Source organism: Pelophylax lessonae (genome assembly GCF_965119305.1).
Source record: "Pelophylax lessonae genome assembly, chromosome: 3".
NCBI lineage: Eukaryota > Metazoa > Chordata > Amphibia > Anura > Ranidae > Pelophylax > Pelophylax lessonae.
Genome location: NC_138770.1, coordinates 493906441 through 493927581, shown reverse-complemented (window position 1 = coordinate 493927581; position 21141 = coordinate 493906441). Strand labels below are relative to the sequence as shown.

Genomic DNA, 21141 nt, shown 5'->3' with positions numbered 1-21141 from the left:
GTGGACTTGTTTAAAACCGCAATTGCGTGATCCACTGGGGGAGGCACACACCACCTTTCATCAGTGGAAGGCGAGAAAGGATAACGCAGCTTGAACCTACTTGGTACAGCAAAAGGTTTGCGCAGATTGCGCCATTGTTCCTTAACAGCGCGCTGAAAATCATCATTGCAGGGAAAAACCTGCGGCGTCCTGCGTTTTCTCTGCGTCCCATAAGCCGCCAAGGCAGCGGGGGGACACACTTCATCCTGCAAACGCAGCGTTTGCTTTATGGAAGCAATCAATTCATCCATGATTGCAAGCTCTTCAGGCGAGCCAGGGGGAGAATTATCAACCCCTTCAACTTCAGCCTCCACCTCGGACCCCACTAGATCCAGGGAGGAGCGGGACCCCGATAAGGAGGCCCCTGCCATAACAGCCCCATCACCTTCACCCTCAGAATCAGAGGAAAGAGCAACTCTGGGTCTTTTAGTAGATTGAGCAGCCACCAGCATCTGCACCTGAGCAGCAAGGCCAGCCACAATAGTGGCTAAATCCCCCCCTGGGGGGGAAACAGCGGTCCCCTGGCTTTCCACCAAGGCGGTAGGAAATTTGCCCTCCTGAGAATCCATTGCCCCTATAACAAATGCCGGATAATAAAGGGTTAACTGCCCCTTTAATCAAGCGCGGCGAGCGCAGCCCACCGCACCCACACAAGCACAATGAGACCCCCACAGGGAATATTAAACTTAACACAGGCAATGGATAGCAAGAACAGAAGGATAAAACCTGAGGAGACCCTCGCCGCTGCTGCTGCCTCGATCGATGTTCCTGGAGAAGAGGAAGTGATGCTGCCAGGGCGCTCTATGAAAGCCTATGGGAGGCTACAAGAAAATGGCCGCCATGCATGTAGAACATGCGGCCGGAGCGAGTGTAGGCAAAATGGCGCCGTTTGGCGCCGAAACCGCCGCTCCACAGTACAGTAATGCACACATGTCATCCATGTATAAAAACACATGTCAGATCGCCGCAGCGATCGCTGTATAATGCCCAAACATGCCACAAAACATGCCCCACAGCACACAGCTTCTCACACTGACAAGGCTGACACACACAGTGTCACACAGCTCCCCCCCCCCCTTGCAGCCCACAGCATGCAGCCGAGAGATAGGGAGACAAACAGCGTGAACAGAGGCAGGTTACACAGTCCCAGACTGACACCCCCCCAGACAGACAGGTCCCCACATAAATACACTTACCTCACAATGGTGTGGGGGACCCGCACAGGCGAACAAGCCGCTGCACATGAGGCAGGGAGAGTCGCATACAAGACGCACAGAATGGGGGTTAAGAAACCGCACAGCGTCCAGTGAGGTAGCCACCTCACCAATCATCCCTGCACCGAACAGGGATGGGTCGTTCACTGTGCCAGGAGCGTTACCTGGCTGAACGCTCGATGGCAGGCTGGGAAGCCACTGACCCACGACCTGCGACCAGGGGGATCAGCCCGAGACCCAGCCCGCATGATCCTCTTCATCCGAAGAACTAACTAACGCTGACAAAAAGAACAGCTAAGTAAAGGTAGAGAGAAAACTCAAACAAAAAATCAAAAAAGAAGAAAGAGTCTGGGGCAGAAAGCCCCAGCACAGAGAGAGCCAGCCACTCCTGACAAGCTAGACATTAAAACTGAGATATGGTTGCAGGAAGTAGGAGGGTATTGACTGAGGGGACCACCCCTTGAGGGTGGGATATGTTAAAAGCTTTAATGTTAACATATTCTGTTGCCTAGCTACTCCTTCGGAGCAAAGTCTAATACCCCCCATATGTGACGAATATGAAGAGGCGGCGACTGTCGGAGGACGTAAGAGAAATAGAATTTTTGTAAGAACTTACCATAAAATGATTTTCTCTGAGTCCTGACAGTCGCTGCCCGATGGTATTAGCCTTCACTAATGGGTAATGTCGCCTTCTGCAGGAGCTTGGCTAGGCAGATAATTCATTATCAGGTTAATACAAAAAAACTTTTTATACATCATCACGCCACTAGGGGGCCATCCCTCAGCCATTATCCAGCACCCAATCTGATATACCTCAGTTTGCAGCAAGCAGTACCGGAAGGCAACAACCCCCAGATCCAACAACCAGAGGGGCGGGGGCAGCGACTGTTAGAGGACTCAGAGAAAATAATTTTATGGTAAGTTCTTACAAAAATTCTATTTTTTCTTATGTCCTCTGACAGCCGCCGCCCGATGGCATTAGCCTTCACTAATGGGACGTCCCAAAGCAGTGCAGGTATGAGGGGTGGGAAGAATTGCAACCAACCTAGAAGGTAATGCCAACAACAGGGCCAGTAATAATCTGAGTCAACAGGAAAAAAACTGGAACAAACCCAGAAAAAATAACCCAATAAGGAGGGACAGTAAAAACAATGTCCCCTTACACAACTGCCGCACTCAAAACTTTGCGACCAAAGGAAGCAACCGAAGATGCCAAAACATCAAGTTTGTAAAACTTTGATAAAGTGTGCACGGACGACCAAGTCGCCGCCTTGCACACCTGAGCCACAGAAGCCTGATGGCGAAAAGCCCAAGAGGCACTAATAGTAACAGGTAAACCATGACCGCCCGGACCACATCCAGGGAGTGCAAGGCAAACCCCTGGGGAGGCTTAGGCCGCGCACACAGTGAAGGCAAAATTATATCCTCATTGAGATGCAACGCAGAAACCACCTTGGGAAGAAACGACTGATTCGGTCGCAGAACCACCTTATCGCTATGAATGACCAGATACGGAGAACGGCAGGACAAAGCCGCCAATTCGGATACTCTGCGAGCCAAAGTGATGGCAACCAGAAAGGCAACCTTCTGTGACAACACAGGAACCTCCCTGATGTTCTCGAAGGGAGGTTGTTGTAACACAGACAAAACTAAATTCAGATCCCAGGGAGGCAAAGGAGCTCTCCTCGGGGGAGCCAAATGCCACACCCCCTGAATGAAGGTGCAGACCAAGGAATGCAACGCCAAAGGTCACTGAAAAAAGATGGCCAAGGCTGACAATTGACCCTTGACCGTAGTCAGCGCGAGACGCTGATCCACGCCCTTCTGCAGGAAGGCCAAAACCCTCGCCACCGAGAAGGAATGAGGATGAAGACCCTGCAATTCGCACCAAGCGATATACGCTTTCCAGGTGCGGTGATAAATCTTTCTGGAAGTGGCTTTAAGAGCCTTCAAAATGGTAGGGATGACCGCCTGTGGAAGACCTCTATCCCTCAGGACCTGGCTTTCAACAGCCACGCCGTTAAAGCAGGATGGAAGATCGGTACTTGAGACAGAAGATCATCTCTCAGCAGAAGACGCCAGGGAGGTTCGACGACCATCTGAACGATGTCTGCGTACCTGGACCTTCGAGGCCAGTCCGGGGCCACTAGAATGACTGACATCTGTTCCGACGCCACCCTGCAGAGGAACCTAGACAGCAGTTGAATCAGAGGAAAGGCATAAATCAGCCGATAGCGGTGCCAAGGCACCACCAACGCATCTGCGGCGTCCGCTAGAGGATCGCGGGTTCTGGTCACGAACCTTTTCACCTTTTTGTTGAGACAGGACGCGAATAGATCCACGTCCGGTGTCCCCCACCGGGCGAAATACCTCCGGATGCAGGGACCATTCCCCCTGGTCCAAAGTCTGGCGACTCAGATAGTCTGCCTGCCAGTTTTTCACACCCGGAATGTGAACAGCCGAGATCGCCGGTACATGCGATTTGGCCCAAGACAGGATCTCGGCCACTTCCTTGGCCACCCGGGCACTCCTGGTGCCCCCTTGGTGACTGATATAGGCCACAGCCGTGGCATTGTCCGTCTGTACCCGGACCAGACACCCCTGTAGCTGAGATGACCACCGGAACAGACAAAGCTTTATCCCGCAGAGCTCCAGGACGTCGATAGGCAACGAGGTCTCCCCCGCCGACCAAGTTCCCTGGGCACAAAGCGTGCCCAGAACTTCTCCCCAGCCCGACAGGCTGGCATCCATGGTGAGAATCGTCCACAACAGAGGCCGGAAGTTCTGGCCCTGCATCAAGGACGGCGACTAGAGCCACCACAAAAGATCCGACCTTACCGGACAACTCAAGGAAATTCTCCTTTCCCAGGACTGAGGCGTCCTGTTCCACCTGTCCAGGATCTCTGCTTGCAAAGTCCTGGTGTCAAATTGAGCAAATAGAACTGCTTTGAAGGCCGAAACCATCAGGCCCAGAACCCGCATTCAGGTCCGCAAGGAGGAGAGATCGTTGTGCCTGAGAGCCCTGATCTCTTCCCGTAAAGTCCCGAGTTTGTCCTCCGGAAGGAAGACCCGAGAGTGAGCGGAATCCAGGACAATCCCCAGGTACTGGAGACGAGTTGGGGGAGTCAGTGCTGACTTCTGAAAATTGATGGTCCACCCGAAATCCCGTAGCGTCTGAACCGTCACGGCCAGATTGCTCGCCAAGGTCACACATGAGTTCAACCTTAACAAGAGGTCATCCAGGTAACCGAGGACCGCAACGCCCCATAAATGCAGTAAAGCTAGAACCGGAGCCAACACCTTGGTGAAAACTCTGGGAGCCGAAGTGAGACCGAAAGTTAACGCCACAAATTGGTAATGCTCCCCAGCCACCGCGAAGAAGATATTTCTGATGACCCTCGAAAATAGGGATGTGCAGATATGCATCCTTCAAGTCGATGGACGCCAGGAAGTCCCCGGGCCTCAACGATGTCACCACCGACCAGATGGATTCCATCCTGAACTTCTGTACCCGCACAAAGTGGTTCAGAGATTTCAAGTCCAGAATCGGATGTACCTTGCCCTCTTTTCTGGGCACTGTGAATAGGTTGGAGTAAAACCCGCGAAACCGTTCCCGTGACGGAACGAGTACAATGACTCCTTGGGCAAGCAGATCATGCACCGCCCCCATGAGGTCTCTGAGATGATCGGGGGACAGCTGACCAGCTCTTCAACCAGGTAATGCGGCGGATCACAATCCCCACCGCTGACAACCGGGCTACCAAAGGAGCCTCGTCCAAGGCTGTGTCACACAGATACATCCCAGTTTGGAGGAGTTGATCCACCATAGCAAGGGCAGTCGGAGAGGCCAACTCCGCCACCAGGGTGCTACGAAGCCCCTTGCACCATACCGTGAGTGCCTGAGAGGCCATCGCTGAGGCAAAAACAGGTTTCAACAGGGAACCTGCCACCATATAAATGTGACGGGAGAGAGCCTCTACCCGCCTATCTGCCGGATCCCTGAAAACCAGGGAATCCTCCACTGGCATCAAGGTGGACTTATTCAGCCTAGAGACAGTGTGATCCACTGGTGGGGACACCGGCCAACATTTGTCCACTGCCTCCACGAAAGGATAGCGGATGGAAAAACACTTAGGCACCACCAACATGTGCTTAATGCACCGCCACTGATCATTCACAATCTCAGGAAATTTCTCAGGGGATGAATAAGCCTGACCAAACTTCTGGGGTCTGCTGAACCCAAAAGCAGACCGCTTACGGGACTGGGATGGCTCATCATCAATAATGAGAGCTTCTTTAAAGGCGCTAATGAGTGCATCCATTTTTGCACTTTCCCGCTCTACCGAGGAGGAAGATTCCTCCTCCTCCTCTTCCCACTCAGAAGCGGGGGACCGGGACCCCTCAAGGGGACCATCGTCCATGGCAACCAATTCAGGCTCAGAATCAGAGGATTGGGAGGGCATAGGCCGTTTTTTGGAGGAGCGTTCTGACATCAGCAAATGCACCTGAGACGCCAAAGTCGCAAGGGCAGCAGATAAGGAGGCCATGGAGGAGGATTCAGGTGTACCCGAAGCCCCTATCAGGCCTGCACGGAATTTGTTGTCCTGGGAGTCCATTTTGCCTTAAAATGAATAAAGGGACGCCTTTAAATCGGCGGTTCCCGCGGACCCCCCCCGCAATCTGCACCAACTGAAAGAGCCCCTCGAGGAAACACACTAGCCACAAAAAGAATTCGATTTGGTCAAATAATGGCCGAGAAATGAGCAAAAATCCACAGCACATTTTTTACATAGGAGAAAGTGTAAAGAAAGAGGAAGTGATCTCACAGCACTAGAGGCCAGCCATCGAGCCCAGAGAAAAGGTGCCTATGGAAATCAATGACAAAAGTCACAGGGAAAATGGCCGCTTGCCCTTACTAGGCATTTGCCCACATCCAAGATGGCGTCCGACCGGGAGCCTAGGCAGAATTCCCACATGGCTGCTGTCTTACACAGAGCCTAGAATCTGAATGCCACAAAATGTGGCAAAAATGAATGTACAAAAACACATTTCTGGCTATCAGCAGGGACCCCAGGGAGACCCCCACAGTACCCCATACAGCGCTCCCAGCAGGAGCAGGGAGGGAGGGAAAAAAACACAACCCGACAAGAAGGGGGATCCTACAGAGACCACCAGCCCTGCTATAACCCAAGAGTGGGCCCACAACCCCCCAAACATCCCCAGGGACAAGGGGGTATCAGTACTCACCAGTCCAGGAAGCGGGTACTGCTCAGATACGGAAGACTTCCCACCCTAAGTGGGGCTGCCGTCAGCCATTAAGGAATGCTGGCAACTCACGGGCGATCCAGGTGGAGAGACCCTCAGTGATGCGCAGCTCCGCGGGCTCGTCCCCAATCGGAGGGGAACTGTCGTTGCGAGGCCTGGACGTACCAGTAACCTGCGACGCTCGTTAGACTCCATAAGGATCTATATACCCAGTCCGAGGCCCAGCTCTGCAGTCACTTGTAGTCCTCCAGGAAAGGAATCCCTGACTAACTAGTGATAGTGAGAGAAAACAAAATCTATTGTGTAAAAAAAACATATACATTTTGAAAAAAACATAAGAAAGCCAAGACACTAGGTCTCAGCAGGAAAGACCTAGCTCTGCTCCTGACGCTAGGCAGCTTCAAACTGAGGTAGATCAGATTGGGTGCTGGATAATGGCTGGGATGAGGGATGGCCCCCTAGTGGCGTGCTGAGGTATAAAAATATTTTTTTATATTAACCTGATAATGAATTATCTGCCTAGCCAAGCTCCTGCAGAGGGCGCCATTACCCATTAGTGAAGGCTAATACCATCGGGCGGCAACTGTCAGAGGACGTAAGAGAAATTATATTTTTTCTCAGGCCTTGTGGCATTTATCTTCCATGTGGTTCCACTACTGACAGCATGACATGGGAAGGGTTTTTTTTCTTTAAGCAATGCCCTTTTATCTGTTTAGAATCTATTCTATTATCTATTATTTAACTGTCTCCTGGACACCTGTTTAATGATTAATTGAACTCACCTGTAGTTGAATTCTTGTTAATCAGGATTTTGTTGTCTATAATTAAGCTTTGCTCCTAAGACTTTCATTGGGGTGTATTCATTTTTGACACATGGTTTTGAACTTGTTAGGGGAAAAAAAAACTTTATTGGGGGGGGGGGGGGGGAGGTTGGGGGAATTAATAAATCTTGTCTGCAATCAATTGCCCTGCATTTGTGGGAGTATTTTGCAGTATAGTGTCCCATAGAAAATGTTGATTCTGAAAGGAAGGCGAGGCTACTTTTACACGGTCCACCTCCGTCGGCGGACTCCGTGCTGCTCAGTGGGGGATCGATACACTGATCCCCGCTGAGCAGGCAGGTGACAGCTCCCTCTCCAAGGTGTCAGAGCCCCGCTGCTCTCTATGGGGATTCGGATGAGAGCGGTCCGCCCTCATCCAATCCAATCCCCTGGACAGATGTAAAATAGGGTTTCCATCCGTCCGGATTTCACGGACAGGATCGGATGCGGATGACAGCGGGTGTCAGCGGAGAGGTCTCCGCTGACATCCACTGCTCCATAGGTATGCATGGAGGATCCGATCAGATCCGCCTAAAAAACTGATAGGTGGATCTGATCGGATCGTTTGTGTGAAAGGACACTAAAGGTTTTCTGACAAATTTGTTGGGGTGTACTCATTTATGCTGAGCACTGTGTGTATATTACGATTGCAGCACAAATCATATTGTAAATGAATGTTATTAAGAATAACCTTTCCTTTTCGATCTGCAGTTCTCTAATTTTTTGTAAAATGCAATACAATATGGCAACCTGGAGGCGTTCTATTTACAGATGGTGTTCAGTGTGCACTAAAAAACAAGTCAGATTTTTGGCATCCCCTTTAGAATACTCCCAAATGGAAATCACATTTAAAGTAATGCAGACCTTGCCACTTTCCTCATTAAAGCCCTGCAAACGCAGCAGCTGATTGATCATTTTAAAATCCCTCCCATACAGAAAGAGTTGCCTGGAGAATGACAACTGCACCACATCCCAATGTGAATAGGCAGGAAAGTCAACCCGCAAAGGGGAAGAAAATGGGGATTTTTGAGGTGCCAATAAACTTTGGAGGTGCCAATAAACTTAACGTCAGAACATTATTTAAAACATACAAATTTTATTTCAATAGTTAAAAGTAATTAGCCATAAGGTAGACAGACATACAACATAATTAAATCAGTTATATATATTTGTGATAATGTTGCAGAGTAGCAATACCGACATGTTATAGAATGAATTCTATAGTGTCATTCTATAGCATCCTCAACGTCATACGTTGGACGCGATGAGAAGAGTAAGTTTAGAAGTGACGCCTGTTGAGGGCGGAAGTGCTGGGTCGAAGATACGGCCCCTGCCCACACGTAGTGACATCACATGCACGACGATGTGGGAGGGGTATTTTAAGAGGAAGTGTATTCAGCAATGATCAGTGTCGGCAAAGTATTGCAAGACACGGATGATTTGCTGTTGACCAGTCGATTTGATCAAGGTAATTAACATTTACTCCGTAGAGCTGAAGATCTTTGGCACTCAGCTCTATATGGACTGTTCTTTTTACAACTCTAGTTTTTCCACCTTTTTTGTCCTCTCCCCAGTTGGCCAGGATTGGTGTCTCCCTACACGAATCTATGAGATAATCGTATCTAGGATATAATCTGGATTAGAAGATATCTTTAGCATCAACCCATCTTGTTCAGGTAGGAAATAGCTGGAATACTGCTCAGAACTCCTTTTTGTTAGAGAACTGCTCCATAGGATACTGCTGAACGAACCATTAAAAGTGTCAAACCCACATCACTAAAAACTGTCAGTACATGCTGTAATACATGCTGTTCAAACTCACTTTGTCGCAAATCTGTATTCTGCAAAAAAAAAAAAAAAGACGGGTTGATCCTGCTGTTTACTGCCCCTCCCTCCTTGTCTGTGTCCTCACTGCAGCCTGAAATTGCATAGACCAGCCATTGCCACATCTAGTGAGCATGCTGCAGTTTCAGTTCCCTTCTAAGCTGTTCATTTCCTCCTTTGTCTTATCTGTGCAGCCCACATGACTATGGAGTCACAGATGTGGGTGTATACACTCAGGATAAATGACAGCCCACTCACCCCCTCCTCCTTGCTCACAAAACCGCTATATATTATGGGGTCAGGATACTACATGTTGATTAATGGAGGCTTCACCTTACTGTAATTCTAAGCACATAAAACAATAGACACAGGGTAGAGGTGGGGAATGAAACAGGCTTTGACTGGAAGAACCTTCCCCTAGATAGCCCACAACATGTTAAAATGTTAAGATTTTAGTTCAAATACATATTTGTATGGCGATTTAAAACATTTATTTTATATTATGTTTTTTTCTTCTGTATTCCGAAGGCTTTGATGTTTATGTGACTGGCAGCAGAGAATTAGAAGTTACTCCCACTGAGGTTTTCCCACAGAGACTGGGAAAAAGCTGAGTCACATGACAGCTGTACAGTATACAGATTATGAAAAAATATATTTTTTAAAATGAAAATATATACAGTGCCATCATCCATTTATGTAAAGAGAAGTTATAATGTAAACTAAACAGTGTGTGTTTAGTGGGTGCAAAGTTAAGATTTGTGAATTTAGGCAGCCCCCAGGAAGGGGTAGCTTTCACCCCTATATATATATATATATATATATATATATATATATATATATATATATATATATATATATATATATATATATATAAATAAATAATATAGTGGTCCACTGTGCCTGAGGCAGGCCAGGACCCTGAGTCCATTCCTAGGAGGGCTCTTCAAAAGAGGATGGATAATTCTCCAACACTATCAAAGAAAGAGTTAAGTGGTCATTCTTCTGACAGTCAAAACAAACTGTTAAAATGTATACAATATTTTATTACAAAATTCTGCATAATAAAAATGCCCATAGGTATACAAAGAACAACCATTAAATGCATTTGTTTGTCACATTTTGCTGGTTGGAAGCTGAACAGTGGAGAATTTGAATGGAGAAAAACAGTTTTGCTTTTGACTGCTGGTGATTGCTGTGGTTGCATTTTTAGTTTCTTTGGTTGCAGCTTTTTAAACATCTTATCTGTCACTTTTTAACCACTTAAGCCCCGGAGGATTCGGCTGCTAAATGACTAGGGGTTTTTTTGCGATTTTTTACTGCGTGAATTTAACGGACAATTGCGCGGTCATGCGACGCTGTACCTAAACGAATTTGACGTCCTTTTTTTTCCACAAACAGAGCTTTCTTTTGGTGGTATTTGATCACCTGTGCGATTTTTTGATCATGCGCTATAAACAAAAAAAGAGCGTCAATTTTGCAAAAATAACATTTTTCACATTTTTTTAAATGAAATTCCCCCAAAAAAATTTAAAAATCAAAATTTTTTAACATTTTCGGCCAATTTGTTTTATGCTACATATGTTTGGTAAAAAAAAAATCGCAAAAAGCGTATTTTGATTGGTTTGCGCAAAAGTTATCGCGTTTACTAACAAAGGGAAAGATTTTTGTCATTTTTGGTGTTTTTTTTTTTAACGCGTAATGGCGGCGATCTGCGATTTTTTTTGCGGTACTGCGACATTGCGGCGGACAGATCGGACCCTTGACTGACATTTTTTACACTTTTGGGGTTACCAGTGACATTACTGTAGTAATCAGTGCTATACATATGCACTGTTACTGCAAAAATGACACTGGCAGGGAAGGGGTTAACTGTATTGGAGAGGGAGGGGTTAAGTGTGTCCTAGGGGCGTGTTTCTAACTGTAAAGGGACATGGCTATTGGTGTAAAAACAGAGATCAACGGTTCTACATAGTAGAACCGTCTGATCTTCATTTTTACACCAGGGAGAATGACAGGCCGCTTGTTTACATAAGCCGTCCGCCTTTCTCCCTTCACCGGAGCGATCGTAGTGTGACCGGTGGACGATCGGGTCCGCCGGTCACACGCACTGACTTGTCAGTGAACTAGCCGGGGCGGGCGTGCCCCTCGGCGGGCGCGCGACCGCCCGCAATTGGCTCACAAGTCAGTGACAGGCGAGTGACGTACCGGTACGTCACTCTGCCTGGCCGGGGCTGACCGCCGCAGTATATAGTCGTGCGGCGGTCGGCAACCGGTTAAATAGCCTTTTTTTTTTTTTTTCTTCTTTCCTTCCTGCAGCCTATATAAATTTCTGTAGTACTCACTCTGAGCTTGCTCACCCTTTGCTTGCTGGAGAAGTGGAAATTTAACTAAGTGGGGAGTTAAAAACTGGATTTGGTTTGAGCACCGTAACAGATTAGGCGAAAATGTGGGGGGTGGCAAGCTCAGAGGAGGCAGCCCTAGATGTCACTGCTACTTCTAACAGCTGGGAGAGCAGTCCATCTAGTAGGGGTGGTAAAGGTATTGCAGATCTAGGCAGTTGGTGGTAATAGGGGATTCTATAATCAGAAGGACTGATAATATTTTCACTAGGATCGCCTCAACCAAATGGTTTTGCTGTCTCCCAGGTGCCAGAATTTGGCATGTGGTGGAACGGGATGAGAAATTACTGGGAGGGGCAGGGCATGACCCAGCTGCCTTGGTCTATGTTAAGGGATTCTTTAAGGACTGAAATAGTACCACTGGATTGACGTAGGGCCAATGTGGTGCCTATATTAAAAAATGGATCAAAGTCTTTAAAATTAACTATAGACCTGATAGTTTAACTTCTATAGTTGGGAAGATACTGAAGAGTTTATTAAAACACCACATAGAGGAGTTCTTGCTGGAAAAAAATATTTTAAGCATCAGACACTGCCACCAAAATTGTATATAGATTAGAAATACTATTCTTTGCACCCTCTGACACACAGATAAAGTCAGGTCCATAAGTATTGGGACATTGACACAATTCTAATCTTTTTGGCTCTATACACCACCACAATTAATTTGAAAAGAAACAAACAAGATGTGCTTTAACTGCAGACTTTCAGCTTTAATTTGAGGGTATTTACATCCAAATCAGGTAAACGGTGTAGGAATTACAACAGTTTATATATTGAACGGTGTAGGAATTACAACAGTTTATATATGTGCCTCCCACTTTTTAAAGGGACCAAAAGTATTGGGACAGAATAACAATCATAAATCAAACTTTCACTTTTTAATACTTGGTTGCAAATCCTTGGAATCCAAATCATTAGAATTGTGTCAATGTCCCAATATTTATGGACCTGACTGTATGTTCAAAGGGAAGCAGTTCTTTCTCTGATCTTACTGGTTGTTGCCACAAGGTGGGAAGGGTATGAGGAGGGGAAGGGTATGAGGAGGGGGGAGGGTAAAAATGGGGGTACAGTTATAGGGAGTGGTTAATGTATACTGGTTTTGCAGGTTTTGTTTTTTATTCAAGTAGATGCATTATGTATACAATATTTTTTGAAAATCATAAAGAAATATAAAAAAAACAAAAAAAAAAAAAACGAATGAAATCTCCAAAAAGACTTCATAATTTAGGTTAGTTAAGATTGAAAAAAATACAGGTCTATCTAGTTCAACCTATGTGTGTGTGTGAATTTTTATTTTTTTTAATTCCAAGAGTCCTTCCACATTTATTCTGCTCTAATACTAAATAACTCAATCTGAAATCTAAGGTTAAACCTTCTTTCTTCTAACTTCTTCAGGGAGCCCAGAGTAAATAGTTTATTATAGTTACTGGAGACACCTTTGATATATATTTGTACATTGTAATCATATCCTCTCTTAAGTGCCTCTTCCCCACAGTGAATAACTGAAATCTAAAGTGCATTGCGAAAGTATTCGGCCCCCTTGAACTTTTCGACCTTTTGCCACATTTCAGGCTTCAAACATAAAGATATAAAACTGTAATTTTTGTGAAGAATCAACAAGAGGGACACAATCATGAAATGGAACGAAATTTATTGGATATTTCAAACTTTTTTAACAAATAAAAAAACTGAAAAATTGGGCGTGCAAAATTATTCAGCCCCCTTAGTTAATACTTTGTAGCGCCACCTTTTGCTGCGATTACAGCTGTAAGTCGCTTGGGGTATGTCTCTATCAGTTTTGCACATCGAGAGCCTGAAATTGTTGCCCATTCCTCCTTGCAAAACAGCTCGAGCTCAGTGAGGTTGGATGGAGAGTGTTTGTGAACAGCAGTTTTCAGTTCTTTCCACAGATTCTCGATTGGATTCAGGTCTGGACTTTGACTTGGCCATTCTAACACCTGGATATGTTTATTTGTGAACCATTCCATTGTAGATTTTGCTTTATGTTTTGGATCATTGTCTTGTTGGAAGACAAATCTCCGTCACAGTCTCAGGTCTTTTGCAGACTCCATCAGGTTTTCTTCCAGAATGGTCCTGTATTTGGCTCCATCCATCTTCCCATCAATTTTAACCATCTTCCCTGTCCCTGCTGAAGAAAAGCAGGCCCAAACCATGATTCTGCCACCACCATGTTTGACAGTGGGGATGGTGTGTTCAGAGTGATGAGCTGTGTTGCTTTTACGCCAAACATAACGTTTTGCATTGTTGCCAAAAAGTTCGATTTTGGTTTCATCTGACCAGAGCACATTCTTCCACATGTTTGGTGTGTCTCCCAGGTGGCTTGTGGCAAACTTTAAACTACACTTTTTATGGATATCTTTAAGAAATGGCTTTCTTCTTGACACTCTTCCATAAAGGCCAGATTTGTGCAGTATACGACTAATTGTTGTCCTATGGACAGAGTCTCCCACCTCAGCTGTAGATCTCTGCAGTTCATCCAGAGTGATCATGGGCCTCTTGGCTGCATCTCTGATCAGTCTTCTCCTTGTATGAGCTGAAAGTTTAGAGGGACGGCCAGGTCTTCGTAGATTTGCAGTGGTCTGATACTCCTTCCATTTCAATATTATCGTTTGCACAGTACTCCTTGATAAGTTTAAAGCTTGGGAAATCTTTTTGTATCCAAATCCGGATTTTAACTTCTCCACAACAGTATCTCGGACCTGCCTGGTGTGTTCCTTGTTCTTCATGATGCTCTCTGCACTTTAAACGGACCTCTGTGACTATCACAGTGCAGGTGCATTTATACGGAGACTTGATTACACACAGGTGGATTCTTTTTATCATCATTAGTCATTTAGGTCAACATTGGATCATTCAGAGATCCTCACTGAACTTCTGGAGAGAGTTTGCTGCACTGAAAGTAAAGGGGCTGAATAATTTTGCATGCCCAATTTTTCAGTTTTTTATTTGTTAAAAAAGTTTGAAATATCCAATAAATTTCGTTCCACTTCATGATTGTGTCCCACTTGTTGATTCTTCACAAAAAATTACAGTTTAATATCTTTATGTTTGAAGCCTGAAATGTGGTAAAAGGTCGAAAAGTTCAAGGGGCCGAATACTTTTGCAATGCAAAGTATGTAAACAATCGTTATAACCAAGGTCCTCCTTCCCCCTTATTCATTTTGTTGCCCTTTGCTGAACTCTTTCAATTTCAACATCTTTTAAATAGTGGCCAAAACTTAACTGCATATTCCAGAACCAATTTTTGGAAAAGGATAGAATTATTGATCATCATCTCTTGAATGTATGCCATTTTCAATGCATGATATTAGAGAGTGTATAACTTACGTTTATCAATATTAAACTTCATCTGCCATGTTGCTGCCCAACTCCCTATTTTATCAAAGTTTTTCTGTAATGATGCCTACTTGATGGTAAGAGGCACATCCATCACTATCCCCTAAGGACACTAGCACAAAATTGAGGGTGTGCTGGGTGGGGTTGCCTGCTGTTTTTAGGCCAGTGTGCATTCACCTGTAGGTAGTAGCAGAGGTAGTCATGTACTGTATCCTGTGATGTACAAGCATTTTGCTTGTGTTTTCAACGCCAATGTGTTACCTAATTAAACCAATGTCAGGTGGGGCGTGTCCAAGATTACCACCGGAGCGGACGCTAATTAGGAGAGCTCTGTGCGGATAGCCGCTGCTTACCTGGTCCCTGCACCTACCCACCCTCTGAAGCTGCTCTGCCGACGTGCTGTGGCCGTGACGGTGATGCGCCGCAGTTCCCGGTCCTCTCACCACCCGAAGTCCGGTAAATCCTCCTCCTCCGCCGTGCACAAGGCTCTTCCCGCCGGACGCTCCAACATGGCGTCCCAGACGGACGGAGGGGACCCGGCTCAACGGGACTCTGACAACTTTGCGGCTCTCATGCAGGCCATCAACACCTGCCAAGCTACCCTCACGGGTAAGATTGACTCCTTACAATCAGACATTGGCCTCCTGCGGAAGGACATGGACAAGTTCCGCACCCGCATGTCAGAGGTGAAGCGCAGGGTGGGGGAGGCAGAGGACACTCTTCATGACCATCATGGCATCTTACACACCCTAAAAATCAAGGTTAAGGCTTTGGAGTCCAGGGAAGAGGATGCAGAAAATAGGAACAGGCGGAATAACCTCCGGGTGGTTGGCCTCCCTGTGGGGGCTGAGGGCCCAGACCCTACGTCCTTCACAGAGCGCCTCCTGCGCTCCCTCCTCCTTCAGGCACAGTTCTCCCCCTTCTTTGTAGTGGAGAGGGCGCACAGAATGCCAGCGGCCCGTGGGCCCCCCGGATCCCCGCCACGCACGTTGGTCCTGCGGGAGGCTAGTAGGTTGGACTCCCTACACTTTGAGGCGGCTAAACTCATGATCTTCCCTGACTATTCTGTGGACACACAACGGCTCCGCCGCTCTTTTGATCATGTTAAGCTTGATCTCCGGAACAGGAAGATAAAATATAGCATGCTTTTCCCTGCTCGACTATGGGTGCAAGATGGGGAGTCTGTCCGTTTCTTTACCTCGCCAGACGAGGCCTCACGCTGGATTGAAACCCTCCCTAGGACCTGATCCATCCCTCCTTTGCCACCCGTTGTTTACTCAGTTGGGGGACCTGCTGTAGCTTTGCCGTAGACTGGTTTTTCTGTCCTGACTGCAGCGACCTGCTCTGCTGGCCCTCCTGTCGGTGTTTTCCAGGCTTGCCCTTTGTAATCCTGCCATCCTGGCTTGGACCTGTTCCTGGATTCATTGTTCACTGTTAATACTTCTCTGATGTTACCTACAATCAAGATTTGTGCCCCCGGACCCTTCCGGGAGAACCACTTTTCTGCAGGGACCGTGTATCCGCTGTCTTCCCATTCTCCATGGCGATCCACGTAGGGGCCTGGACTCTGGAACTTGGCCTTACATCACCCTTTGGGGTGCCACTGTTCATTCCCCCATATGGCAGTTGCCATCCTGGTTTGGGGCTATAGAGCGCACCCAGATTTGGGGGGTTGCGTGGGGTGGGGGGCGGGTTTGTTTTATCTGTTTTTTCTGTTGGGGTTTATCATGATGTACTGCTTACTGTGGGCTCTCCTTTTACAACGATTACCTCCTGGGTTGCTCTTATGTGCTTTGAGCTACCCCCTCTTGCTTTTACTGCTCTCTGGTGCTGTATGGTTTGCCCTTCCCTGTTTTGCCACTGGTCCCGGGGTTTGGGTGGAGATCCGTGACCTCCTGATACTTTTCTTCCTGCTGCCATGGCCCCCCTAGTCATTGTTTCCTGAACGTCCGGGGCCTTAACTCTAAATTTAAACAATCTCTTATGTTTGAATACCTAAAGAAGTACCGCCCTCATGTCTGCATTTTGCAGGAAACCCACCTGGTGGGTAGCAAACTCCTTGTGGGCTCCCATTATCACTCCACCTATTCTTCCTATTCGAGAGGTGTCAGTATCCTCATTCATAAACCCCTACAGTTTTTCCTACTGGATCTCCACCTGGACCCCGGGGGTAAATATGTTGTTTTGCATGCTAAGTGTGAGAGGCTTGAAATGGTTATTGTGGGGATTTACAATCCTCCCCCGGCTAACATGTCTCTTCTCCATACATTGACCCTTCTGCCCTTGTGTTGCTGGCAGGTGATTTTAAACATGTCCCCGGTACCATCTGTGGACAAAATGGGGGCTGACCCGGCGGTGGACTCCCCTCTCTCCCATTGGGCTGAAGTATATGGCCTCTGGGATGTCTGGTGGTGGAAACACCCCCGTGAGAGGCAGTTCACCTGCCGTTCTGCCACTCTCTCCCGTATAGACCTCATGTTGGTTAGCAACCCCCTCCTAGCACTCACCCTTGAGGCCTCCATCCTCCCTAGGGGTATTTCGGACCATGCTCCTGTGCTCCTGAAGCTCGGCACGGACACGCTTCCTTGGTTATGCCTTTGGTGGCTGTCTCGGTTCTGGGTGACGGATGAGAGGGTGGCCCCTAGGGTGACGTCTGACCACCTGGATTTTTGGGTACACAACAAAGGCACTGCAGACTCAGCCCCGACCTGGGATGCCTTCAAGGCCTATGCTAGGGGTCAATACCAAATGGCTATACGAAGGACTCGTAAAGAGTCTTCCCTGGAGCCCAAGGCCCAGCCACAGGAAGCGGAGTATGTGGCTACCGGTGATAGGGAGACCTATTGTACCCTGATGACAACCTACAAAGGAGATTGCCCTGCTCCGCACTACCTCCTGCAAAAAATTAGTTCTGTCCCAAACGCAGCGTATCTTTGAACAGGGCGAGCGGGCAGGTAGGCTGTTGGCGTGGTTGTCCAGAACACGCAAGGACCACTGCCCACATAGCACGGAGGAGGGACGGTTCTCTTTTCTCAGACCCTACTCAGATTAACGACCGATTCACTAAGTTTTATGCACAGCTCTACTCCTCAAGGGTGGAATACACTGCCGCTGAGCTGGACTCCTACCTCTCCCTCATGGACTTCCCTGAGCTCTCTACTGACGCTGCAAGACGCTTGGAGGCCCCCTTTACTTTGAAGGAGGTCCGGACGGTGATAGGTTCCTTACAGACGTGCAAAACCCCCGGCCCCGATGGGCTCCCATCGGAGTTCTTTAAAGCCAATGAAGATATTTTTCTGTCCCACTTTCATGGCCTGGTGAATGAGGTGGCTGATTTGGGCACCCTTCCCCAGTCCATGCCGGAGGTGGTGATTGTGGTTGTGCCTTAGCCCGGCAAGGATCTTGAATTGTGCGGGTCCTACAGGCCGATTTCCTTGCTCAATGTTGATGCCAAGATATTCCCAAAACTCCTGGCTAATCTCCTGAACTCGGTAATTCTATCCCTAATACATGGGGACCAAACTGGCTTTATGCCGGGCAAGGGCACGGACATCAATCTTCGCCGCCTCTTTACCAATCTGGCATATATAGGTGACACTGCTTCTAAGGGATTAGTGGCCTCATTGGATGCTGAAAAAGCCTTTGACTCCGTGGAGTGAGGCTTCCTATGGCGGGTGCTTCGCTGCTTCGGGGTAGGTGACAAATTTATTTCCTAGATCCAGCTGCTTTATAGTAGCCCCACGGCCCGGGTGAGGACGAATGGCATTCTCTCAACCCCTTTTGCGCTGGGCAGGGAAACCAGGCAGGGGTGTCCACTCTCTCCCTCCCTGTTTGCTCTGGCACTAGAACCCCTCGCTATTCTGATTAGAGCCCTCCCCTCTATTGCGGGGATCCCGTGGGTCCCCTTCTAGAAAAGATTTCCCTCTACGCAGACGACACACTGCTATACCTCCCTGATGCTGAGGACTCACTTAGAGCTGCCCTTGAGACTATAGATAGCTTTGGTAGATTTTCAGGAGTTCCGATTAACTGGAATAAGTCTCTACTGTTCTCGCTGTCGCCAACACTGCCGCCCTCTTTGCCCTCCCTCCCATTGTCTTGGGTCCCGAAATTTAGATACCTGGGGATTGATGTACAAAGGGATCTCTCCTTCTACCTGGCTGACAATTTATACCCTGTACTCCAACAACTTATACATCGCTGTCAGGCTTGGAAGACGCTCCCGATCTCCCCTGTGGGTAGAATTAATCATATTAAGATGACCTTTCTCCCAAAGTTCCTTTACATTTTCCGGAACACCCGGTCCTCATCCCCCTGTCTTTCTTTCGTAAATTAGACACGGTATTGTCTGCCTTTATTTGGTCGGGCTCCGTCCCGCGCATTGCGAAACATACTCTCCAATTGCCACTCTCGCAAGGGGGTCTGGCATTGCCTTCATTCCGCCAGTACTACTGGGCGGCGGTCTTGGTGACAGTGAGATGGTGGTTTGCCCAACTTCGTTCCAACCCTGCGGTTAACCTCGAGGCGGCTATCCTGGGTTCTTACGCAGCGCTCAGTAACCTGGTGTTTAGGGGACCTAAGGCACACCCTATCGTGGCTACCCCAATGCGAACCACAGTTGCGGGCTGGAGGCAGGTGTCGGAGGCGGTTTCGGGCCGCGGGGATATCTCCCCCCATACTCCTCTTTGGGGTAACCCTTGTCTGCCTCACTTCTATTCCATCCCCGACCCAGCCCTCTGGGCCGGGTATGGAATCAAGAAACTGGAGCATGCCGGAGGATAATTTGCGCTCTTTTGATGACCTTAAATCCACCTTTGCTATGCCTCCCTCTATGTTCTTTCGCTTCCTCCAGCTCAGACACGCGTTCTCAAAGCAATTTCCCACTCCACCCCAGGTGACTACACACACGGTGGAACGCTTCCTTATCTCCAAAAATGCAGATAGGTTGCTTTCCTCAATATACCTTAGGATCTTGACCTATGACCCTGTAGCCTTGACCCGACTCTTTGGCGCCTGGCAGGAGGATATACCCTCTCTGACGACAGATGACTGGGAGGAAGGCCTGCGGAACTATATTCCACTGGTCATATCGGCTAGGGATCGTTACACCCAATTCCGCTTCCTACACAGAGTTTACTATTCCCCGCAAAAGCTGGCAAGGATATATCCCACTAGGTCTGATCGTTGTCCCAAATGCCAGACGGCTTTAGGCTCCTTCATACATGTAGTTTGGTCATGCCCTCTGGTCCAGGACTTCTGGAGGGTGGTCGCAGGGGAGCTGTCCGTCATGATGACCTTGGATGTCTCACTGGATCCTAAGGTTCTCCTCCTGGGCATTGCTGATGACCTCCCTGCTGGGAAACATGCTAAGCTCCTTATTTTTATGCTGCTTTTTATGCCAGGAAGACCATACTTACCCAATGGACTCTTTGGCGCCTGGCAGGAGGATATACCCTCTCTGACGACAGATGACTGGGAGGAAGGCCTGCGGAACTATATTCCACTGGTCATATCGGCTAGGGATCGTTACACCCAATTCCGCTTCCTACACAGAGTTTACTATACCCCGCAAAAGCTGGCAAGGATATATCCCACTAGGTCTGATCGTTGTCTCAAATGCCAGACGGCTTTAGGCTCCTTCATACATGTAGTTTGGTCATGCCCTCTGGTCCAGGACTTCTGGAGGGTGGTCGCAGGGGAGCTGTCCGTCATGATGACCTTGGATGTCTCACTGGATCCTAAGGTTCTCCTCCTGGGCATTGCTGATGACCTCCCTGCCTGGAAACATGCTAAGCTCCTTATTTTTATGCTGCTTTTTATGCCAGGAAGACCATACTTACCCAATGGAGGAAGGCTGACCCGCCTACTGTGTCCCAATGGAGGAAGGTGGTTGATGCGGCCCTTCCTCTTTATAAACTACCTTACATGTCCAGAAAATGTCCCAAAAAGTTTGATAAGATATGGGAGCCCTGGCTGGCTTGTTAAACCCCCCTTGCCGGTGACGGGTGTTCTGCCCTCCAGGCTCCATGCCTGTCTTTGTCTAGCCCCTCCCCTCCCCCCTCCCCCCCTTCTACTCATTTGTCTTTTTGGTTTCCATGCACTGTCTATTCTGTAATTTTTGAGTGACACCCCTTTTATTTCCCCCCCCCCCCCTTCCATTCTCCCTTTTCAGCACTGTGACACGTGGAATTGTACTACTTGTTGTACTAGAGTCCTGTT

General features: G+C 47.9%; 1 protein-coding gene across 1 annotated transcript in view; it reads right to left on the bottom strand.

Moving 5' to 3' along the window:
- The window catches only part of DHX57 (DExH-box helicase 57), a 295697-nt gene that overhangs the window by 116056 nt on the left and 158500 nt on the right, over window positions 1-21141 (bottom strand). The window lies entirely within an intron of this gene.